The sequence below is a fragment of the Camellia sinensis genome, chromosome 10 (assembly GCF_055761805.1).
Source record: "Camellia sinensis isolate YWXY chromosome 10, ASM5576180v1, whole genome shotgun sequence".
Taxonomy (NCBI): domain Eukaryota; kingdom Viridiplantae; phylum Streptophyta; class Magnoliopsida; order Ericales; family Theaceae; genus Camellia; species Camellia sinensis.
The window spans coordinates 23,088,645-23,097,857 of record NC_138970.1 but is presented as its reverse complement, the minus strand read 5'-3'; positions in this window follow the sequence as shown (position 1 = coordinate 23,097,857).

Sequence of the window (9,213 nt, the reverse complement as noted above, 5' to 3'; positions counted from 1 at the left end):
TTGCTCGAAATCCGATTTTGAGCATACCAGGAGCAAGGACTCGACGAGAGGAGTCCAGAAACATAAACTAGACACCCAACGGAGGCCGGACGCGCCCTCACGCGCCCCTGGAAGTTGGCGCGTGAGTCCCAGTCTCGACACGCGCCACCACGCGCCGATCAGGCAGACGGCGCGTGATCCCACTCTCACCCACGCGCCACACGCGCGGACGAAGGAAGAAGACGCGTGAGTTCACGCGCGACACGCGCCGCACGCGCGCGCACCGAGCCGCTCGAGCCGGAGCCGCGTTGACCGAGTCAGAGCCGCTGACCGAGCCGCTAACTGAGCCGATGACGTCAGCCTAACGTCAGCAGAACCGGAGGAGTAATCTGGTGCTTCGCAGGCGCACCAGATTCTGCCGATCTGAACCGTTAAAATTGTTTTGGCTTCAACTAAGCCATTTGAGGTCCGATTTGGGTGATCCAATAGTGCTTTCCAACTATTTGGAATATTTCGGACACATCCGTACGGTCAGATTTTTCAAATAAGCTTTCAAAAATTTGCAGTTTTTATTTTGGCAATCCGAAGTGCTTTTTCGGCTAATTTGAGTAGTCCGGACTTCACAGCAAAGCCTGTTTTTCAAACAGAGATTACTTTCTGGATGATGGAGGAATCCACATCAGTTTCAGGGCCGATGATACGGTTGAACGCTTCTAATTATGCGATATGGAAGCCGCGGATGGAGAATGTCCTGTATTGTAGAGATTTGTTTGACCCTATAGCGCTAAAGGGGGTCAAACCAGATGGAGACAAGGATGGGGACTGGATAAAAACCAACCGGAAGACTGTCGGTCAAATCAGACAGTGGATTGACCACAGTGTGTTCCACCATGTTGCCCAAGAGACAGACGCCTATGCCCTATGGATGAAATTGGAGGGCATGTACCAGTCCAAGACCGCACGGAATAAAGCCTTGATAATGAGAAAGCTTATAAACCTGAAGCTGAAGAATGGTGTGTCTGTTGCTGAACACACCAGTGAATTCCACAGCCTTGTGAACCAGCTTGCATCAATCAAAATGGAGTTGGAGGATGAGATGCAAGCATTATTATTACTCAGTTCCTTACCAGACAGTTGGGAGACGTTGGTGGTTTCTCTCAGTAATTCTGCACCCGAAGGGAAGCTGACCATGGGAATGGTCACAGACGCCTTATTCAACGAGGAGGCAAGGAAGAAAGAGATGGAAGGAGAGCAGTCCCATGCCCTTGTCACAGAAAGTAGAGGCAGAGATAGAGAAAGGGGCAGAGGTAGAGGAAGAAGTAAAAGCAGAGGGCGTTCACAGTCCAGACAGGACAACACAAGGAGGTGTTTTTACTGTGATCAAGAGGATCACGTAATAAGAGATTGCCCGGAGAAGAAGGCGGACAGACAAGCCAAAGAGAAGGCTAAGGGACACGGAGGTCCCTCAACTACAGCAGTTGCAGTGCATTCCTCTGACGATGAAGAGGTGATGCTTACAGTCTCGTCAGAGTTGAAAACACCCGGCTGGATTTTGGATTCAGGGTGTACGTTCCACATATGTGCGGATAGGAAGCTTTTCTCCACTTACCGAAGAGTCAGCGGTAGCATTATCCGGATGGCCAACAACACAGTGAACAGAGTTGTCGGCATAGGGACAGTGCGATTCCTTACTAAGGATGGAAGAAAAGTAATTTTATCTGAGGTCCGACATGTGCCAGGAGTACGGAAGAATCTAATCTCCCTGAGTATGCTAGATCTAAAAGGAAATTGTTTCTCATCTAGTGGCGGGGTTCTTCATGTACGCAGAGGTGATAGAGAAATGTTGCAAGGCAAATTGTGCAACAAACTGTACAGACTGGAAGGAGAAGTTTTGACAAAGATGAGTGTTGTCAAATGCCAGTCAAAGGGTACAAAGAGAGAACATACGCAACCAAAGCGTATGATTGAGCAAGGCTTTCATCAGGAATGGCGAAAACGGTGCACGGGAACGCAAGGAGGCAGTTCAAAGGTGCACAGATCTGAGCCAGTGAAGTCTATCTTGAAGAAAGTTCAGAGCAAAGAAACCAAATCTGTAGAGACTATGCCAGTGAAGAAGAGAGTTTCTTTTGCTTCCGTGTTAGAGACATTTTGCAACCTCTCAAAAGATGCATGGAAAGGAGGGATGCAATCTCGAGTCGCAAAGTGAGCGTTGCAATGCACTCCAATAAGGGGGTGCGAGCACTATGCACGGAGTTGCATAGTGATACCTTGTACAGACCGATGGAAGTTGTCTTGGCAGAAGGGCTAACTGTCAAACATCAGTACGGACGTACAAGTGAGACTAAACCGAACATCAGGGATTGCAGCACAGACAACGGGCGTATGAGATCGCTGGGAAGTTGTTCTAAAGTGCAGAAAGCAAAGGCTGGTTGTTCAGAAATAAGCTCCGAGCAAGGAAAATTGAGGATGTTGATGTGTCACACCCTGAAGTTTTCTAGTTGCTCCCGTGTTCATCATGCAAGGAGTTGCACGGTAATGCAAGGGTATCCCGAGCAGGGGGTGCAGGACATCCAATCAGGGGGTGTCAAGATATCTTGGTTGCGCAAGTTCAAGCATAGCAAGTGAAGACATCCGAGACAGGAAGCGTAGAAGAGATCTGAGGGAGATAGGAGCAGAGGCTCTCTCCAAATCAGAGAGTGGTATGAGTTGAGTTGAGGATGTAGGATTCCCTCCTCTTCTTGTATCTCTGGTGTATTATCTCTAGCTTCAGGGGATGTAGCGTCTCAATGAGGAGATGAAGATTCTGTTGAAATTTGGGCGTAACAAGATTAGCAGCAGTGTGTGCAGTTTATCACCTCACATGGGTTGAGGGGGTGATTTGTTGGCTTTGTTGGATCATCCCATGTGAGCTCCCATTGGAGAACCCACTTTCTCCACCCAATGGAAGTGGCTCTCCCACTCTACCAACCCCATTAGAGAGTGGAAGAGGGTAGGTGGTGACCAATGAGGCTCTCCCTCATTGGTTTATAAATAGAGGTTGAGGGGAGAGTTGAAATTATCAGAAATTAGAGAGTGAGAGCTGTGAGTTGAGTGAGTTTCATCTCCTCCTCTGTATTTGTATTTTTGCTCCATTTTAGTGATAATTCTCATTTCTGTCCGTGGATGTAGACATTGGGCCGAACCACGTAAATATTGTGTTCTCTGTGTGTATGAGATAAGTTTCTGGGTGTCTTTGATCCCATCAGAAACATGCACAGCCTTAACAACTCAGTCGACAGTGAAGAGAAAAGCTTTTCACCAAAGACAAGCAACACCATTAACCAAATCAAACAGAATCTCAAGAGAAACAATCAAAGGGGTTTTGAAGGAGAGTTTTAGAGAGTAATAATTTTGAGATCGCTACTATACCTGCAGCATGTGATGCTCTTACAGTAAAATTACATGCGGGGGTATTTGGGAAGTCACGTTTTGGGCTGTTTTTTTTTTTTTTTTTTTTTTTTTTAAGATTAAAATAATTAAATAAAATGTTAAATCAAATTTTAATTTTTTTTTTTCTTTCACAAATATCATATTCAATTATAAAAAATCTAACCTTCTTCCCAAATACAATTATTTTAGCCTGCTAAAATAATCAATTTCTCAAACACTTGTTTGGAAGGATTCAAGTATGAGATAGGACTAATAGTTCATTCAAACTAATAATTTGTTGTTTGATTTAAAATTTTTGCATCGGACTATGAATCCTAAATCTATGGGATTGTTCTATCCCATGGGGGTGGGGTTGGGGACGGGGGTGGGGGCGGGACACAATCCAAATGATAACTCATCTCATAGAATTAGGTAGTGAAATTATATTTTTGACCCTCTACTATTTAATATATTTTTAAAAATAAAATTATTTATTAAATTATTTGTACTTAATAAATTTTATTTATTAAATTCTTTATACTTTATTAAATTATTTATTTTAATAATCATATGGTATTAATTATATTTAGTAAAGTAAAATAAAATTTAAAAATCTCAACTACAAATTAAAATAAATTTATGTAGTTTTTATTACTATTCTATTTATTTAATTTTTTAAAAGTTCTAGTAAAAAAATTAAATAAAATTTATAATTCAGATGTAATATTCCTATTATTTAGTAAATAATTTAAAAGGACAAAATAGTCTTTTGAGCATTTATCTTTCTCCATAATATCTCAAACAAACATAGGATTCAATAGAATAGTCCAATCCAAACATCTAATCCTATGACTAAACAAAGATGGGATACAAATTCAGTTCAACTAAATAGTCTGAGGTCAATGTATCGTAGGACTAACAGTCTGATAGATTACAATTTCTCCTTATCCAATCCGTTCAAACAAACATTCCCTCTCGGTATATGTTAAAAAAATATTGAGTGAATATGACTCTCTTCACTTATATAGAAAGTTGCAAAAAATTAAGACTTTTGTTACCATATGCTCTGAGGACATACATTAAGGAACTATTAAATAAGTATAATTAATTCTAAGAAATTGCTGAAGTTTAAAAGTTGAGGCCTGTTATTAGGGTGCCTCTATTTACACACCACCTTCCATCTCAAGGCACACCATTAATTAGTTTATTTTTTATTACAATATTAACCTAATGTAAAATGACCACAAAGGACAAAAGGTTATGATATACACCTTATGTAAAATTGCCATAAAGGATAATAATAAATACAATACACACCTCTCTTTTAAAACGTTACTTACGTATCTTCTCTCTTAAGAAACATACATATTATTAAAGATTTTGATTGGACTGAATGATGGATGCATCTGGCAATATTGGTTTGGAACAATGGAGTAAGGAAAAAGTTAGTTTTTCATTTTTTTTTTTTTCATTTTCATGTACTTACTGAGTGGTAAACTATTTAATCGTTTGGATACTCAGATTTGAACAATGTACTCAAGTTCGACTATCTGCAACTGAACAAGTTCTAATTGTTCGATTTTCTAATGTCGAACGTAGTCCACTTGTTCGGTTAATAAGTTCTGAACTTATAGCATTTGTTCGATTTTCAACAGTCGAACTTTTGAACTTAGCTCGACTCTGTATTTCCGAACACTTATATAAAAAAAAAAAATTGGTTTTTCCAGAACTGTGCATCCATGGAAGGGGTCGTGAACCAGAGGAGAATAGAGTGAAGTCGTCTTCAGCACGAATAGAGATCGGTTTAGATTGGTTCCTAAACCTCTGGAATGACAATGAAACAGAAAATAGAAGGGGGCGTTGTGTGTGTTTTTGAAGTAGAGGTATAGAATATGGAAGATTAAAGATTGTGGATGGGGTGTGTGAGTGTGTGAGTGTGTAAAGGTAAAGATGGAAGATTGTAGATGGGGTGTGTGAATAAGGGTAAAGATGGAAGATTGTGTTGTGTATTGAACAAATTTCTTATTTATCAAATTACTAAAAGTGTGCATTGAGTAGTGGTGTGCCTTGAGATGAAAGATGGTGTATAAATAGAGGCACCTCTGTTATTAGCACTTACGTCATTTCTTTGGACACTTCGTTTCTTTGAACCCCCATCCAACTAAATCAGTCCCCTCTATTTTCTCTTTCAACCCCCACCTTAATTCCAATTATGCCCTCTCTCTAACCCACGCTCCCATCCTAACCACTATCGCCGTTCACCTTCCTCACCCCCAACGCCTACCGTGCACCTTCCTATCGGATTGTTGCTTGACCTCGCCAGCAGTGGTGAGGTCAACACCTGAAGCTTTCCTCTCTCTCGCTCTCATCTCTCTATGTTCTCTTCTTCATCCTCAAGTCTCAAAGCTTCTTGCTTCTCTGTTCTGTTTTATCTCTTTACTTTCTCTCTCTTATTTTTCTCTATTTGGATGGTTCTCCAATGCATCGACATCTCAGAATTTGTTTTCCGGCGATAGTATTAATTGAAGGGATCGAGAGAGACTAGGCATCTCCGGTCATCGGAGAACCATTTTTTGCTCTTTCTCAAAATCGATTGTTGCCTCAAATCGTTCTATTTCTTGGATTTTTTTTCTGTTACATACTTTTGATTTGCTCTTCGATTATATATGTATTGTTTCTGATCTTGTTTTCTTTGCCTGAGAGCAAGCGGTTTTGTGAATTTTTGTTCCGAGTGAATGTAGAGCTTCAAGATGGAGGAGAGAAGATGAGGTGACCATGGTGATTGGTGGTGGTGGTAGGGAACTGGCTGAAGGTGGTGATGAAATGGGGATGGTGACTGCCAAAGGTGAAGGGATGGGATTAGGGTTAGCATTAGGATTTGGAAAATTAGGTGTAGAGAGTTAAAGATGAGGGTAGAAATGGAATTTTATGTTTGAACAAAATTGAAATTAAAAAAAAAAAAAAGATGGAAGAGAGGGGGTCTTAAGAAAATAGGTAGGTACTAATAGCAGCCCTCTTAAAAGTTATCTTAACTAAACAAATTTTTTTATAATAAGACCAAAATGCCCTTATTTACTTTTTCCTCCTTTTTCTCCTTAATTTCATATGTATCCACCTTTCTTCAAGTTAATGTTTTATACTTTTTTATTTTTATTTTTATAATGTAATAAGAACATAACTAGGAAAAAAATGTTTATTGAAATCTTCAACCCTTTCAGCTTATATTTTAAAAAAATTTCAAAAATTAGTTTGGTAAAAGAAATTAAGCACTTATTAATTTTTTAAAATATTTTCTTTTTCAAAACAAATAATTTTTGAAATTTTAAAAATATTTGTTTGTGTATATTTTTGTCAAATTAGTTTGTAATTTTTCAAAAAATTTAAAAATTCAGCCAAACAAAAATATTTTGCAATCTATACTATATATATAATCAAATGTAGTGGTTTTGTCAAAAATCTGTAAATATTCATTCTTAAATTCTCATAATTTTAAAATTATCTCTTTCCCACGTGGCAACCCTTTTTGATTGTCTTTCATGTTTTCTATTTTCCTCCATTTTCTATTTGTTTGATTAATTAAAATGAAAATTAATTTCATGGCTTATGGATAAAGATTTGAATTTCAAAATTCCACCATATAGATAAATATATAAAAACTGATAAATATTTTATGAAAATTAATTTCATGGTATACAGATAAAGATAAAAATTAAATACTTAATTTCATAACTTATAGATAATTTAAAATTTCTTTCCATAAATAAGCATATAAAAAATTGATAAATAATTTATAAAAATTAATTTCATGGCCTACTGATAAAAATAAAGGTTAAAAAATTGATTTTAAAAAAAATTACTCATGTTTTTTGCCCTTCATTTTGTACTTTAATTAATTTCATTATAAATAAACATATAAAAAAATCATAAATAATTTATGGAAATTTATTTCATGACATTTAGATAAAGATAAAAAATTTAAAAATTATTTGAAAAATAATAATTTCATGACTTATAGATAAATAAACATATAAGAATTGATAAATAATTTATAAAAATTAATTTTATGGTCTACAGATAAAGATAAAGATTAACTAATTGATTTACAAAAAAAAAATAATAATAAAATTTAGATAAATATATGATTCGTTAATCCATATCTATCAAAAACATATCTATCTAAATCTTTATTTTGGTTTACTTATATTTTTTTTCTCCTTTTATCACATATTATCTTTTTTTATTTTGAATTTTTTATCTTGTGAAATACTCTTATCTATAACTTCTTATCTCCTCTTAACCTACTCCTCATAATTTTTATTATTTGTTATTATTTACCAAGTGATAAAGATATATATAAAAAAAGAATGGTTGGCTATGAATAAGAAGAATATTAATAATTAAATAATGAAAGCTGTATGGGAGAAGGCAATACAAAACTCTCACAAAATTTTTTTCCGTCACTATATTTATCCAAGGTAATAATTTGGTATTCTTTCTTTTAATTTTTAAAAATATTTTACATTAGATCATTGCTATGTGTTTTTTCTTTTTCTTTCTTTTTATTTTTTTTGTAAGATTGTCATTTGTTATAGTATTTTTTCAATCTCGTCTCTAAATTTTCTCTTTGGAATTTCTATTTTTTTAATAATAAAGTTTAGAACTAATTTCTTATCAAATTTATTTTCTTGGTGCTTATTTTATTGAAAGATTGAGACAAGTAAAACTTTCATATGATATATGAAATTAATGAATATAATACGAAGATGGTAGAGAAATACTACATATTTGTTGATATCTCTCTTTATTATTGGTTGATTTATTAGATTATATTATCAATTTAGAGCCCATATGATTTAATTAAGTGTCCATGACTTTAGTTATATTCGACCATTTTGTTGTTGAGTAACCTATAAAATTTTATTTTTTTTGGGTATATAATGATTAAAGCTATCATTTGTTATATTTCTTCAAATACAATTCAAATAATTTGTCATCATTTTTTTTTTATAAATAAAATGGATTAAACTATTTTCTTATATAATTTTTATAATCCTACGAAATTCTTATCTTGATTTTTTTTTTTAAAATGTTGTAGAAACTATGCAAGTATTATTCAAGTTATGGAGAATGATTACTTACAAATTATAATTAAAAGTTGAGATTTATTCATAATTTGATCCCACAATAATAATATAAATCATTGATTTAAAATAAGTAAATTTATGATAACTTATACAATTTATTTCTTTTAATGCTTTGTTTTTGTTTTTTTTTTTTTTTTTTTTGGCATGACACTATAGTCTGATACAAATTATTTATGTTAGCAAGTGATTGTAATACTATTATCCTAACAATCTTTATAATTAACAATTTTTTATGTATATTAAATTTTTATTGTGAAATTTTGTAGATTAATTATTGTTAACATCAACCAAGATGGCCTAACATCATGGCTTGCTGCTATTAAAATATAATTCAAGATTATAATAATTTATATATCACACAAAATATATATAGTTTATTTTTCCATCGCACGGGTTACCGCTAGTTAGATTTCTACCAAATTGGGTTTATCATTACTGTTGTAGAAACAGTGAGCGAGATATATACATAAAAATAAATAAATAAAAGAAAGAAAGATAAGCAACAGGACAAATATTTCCAGTACGAGTAGCATAAAGGTTGGGTATCAACCTATAGTTAGTACCGTAATAAATTTAAAAAAATAAAAATTAATAAACAAAGCATACAGTACATGAATTTTTTATTTTTTATTTTTTATTTTTTAATCTAACACAACGCACCATACAATAGAACTAAATAATA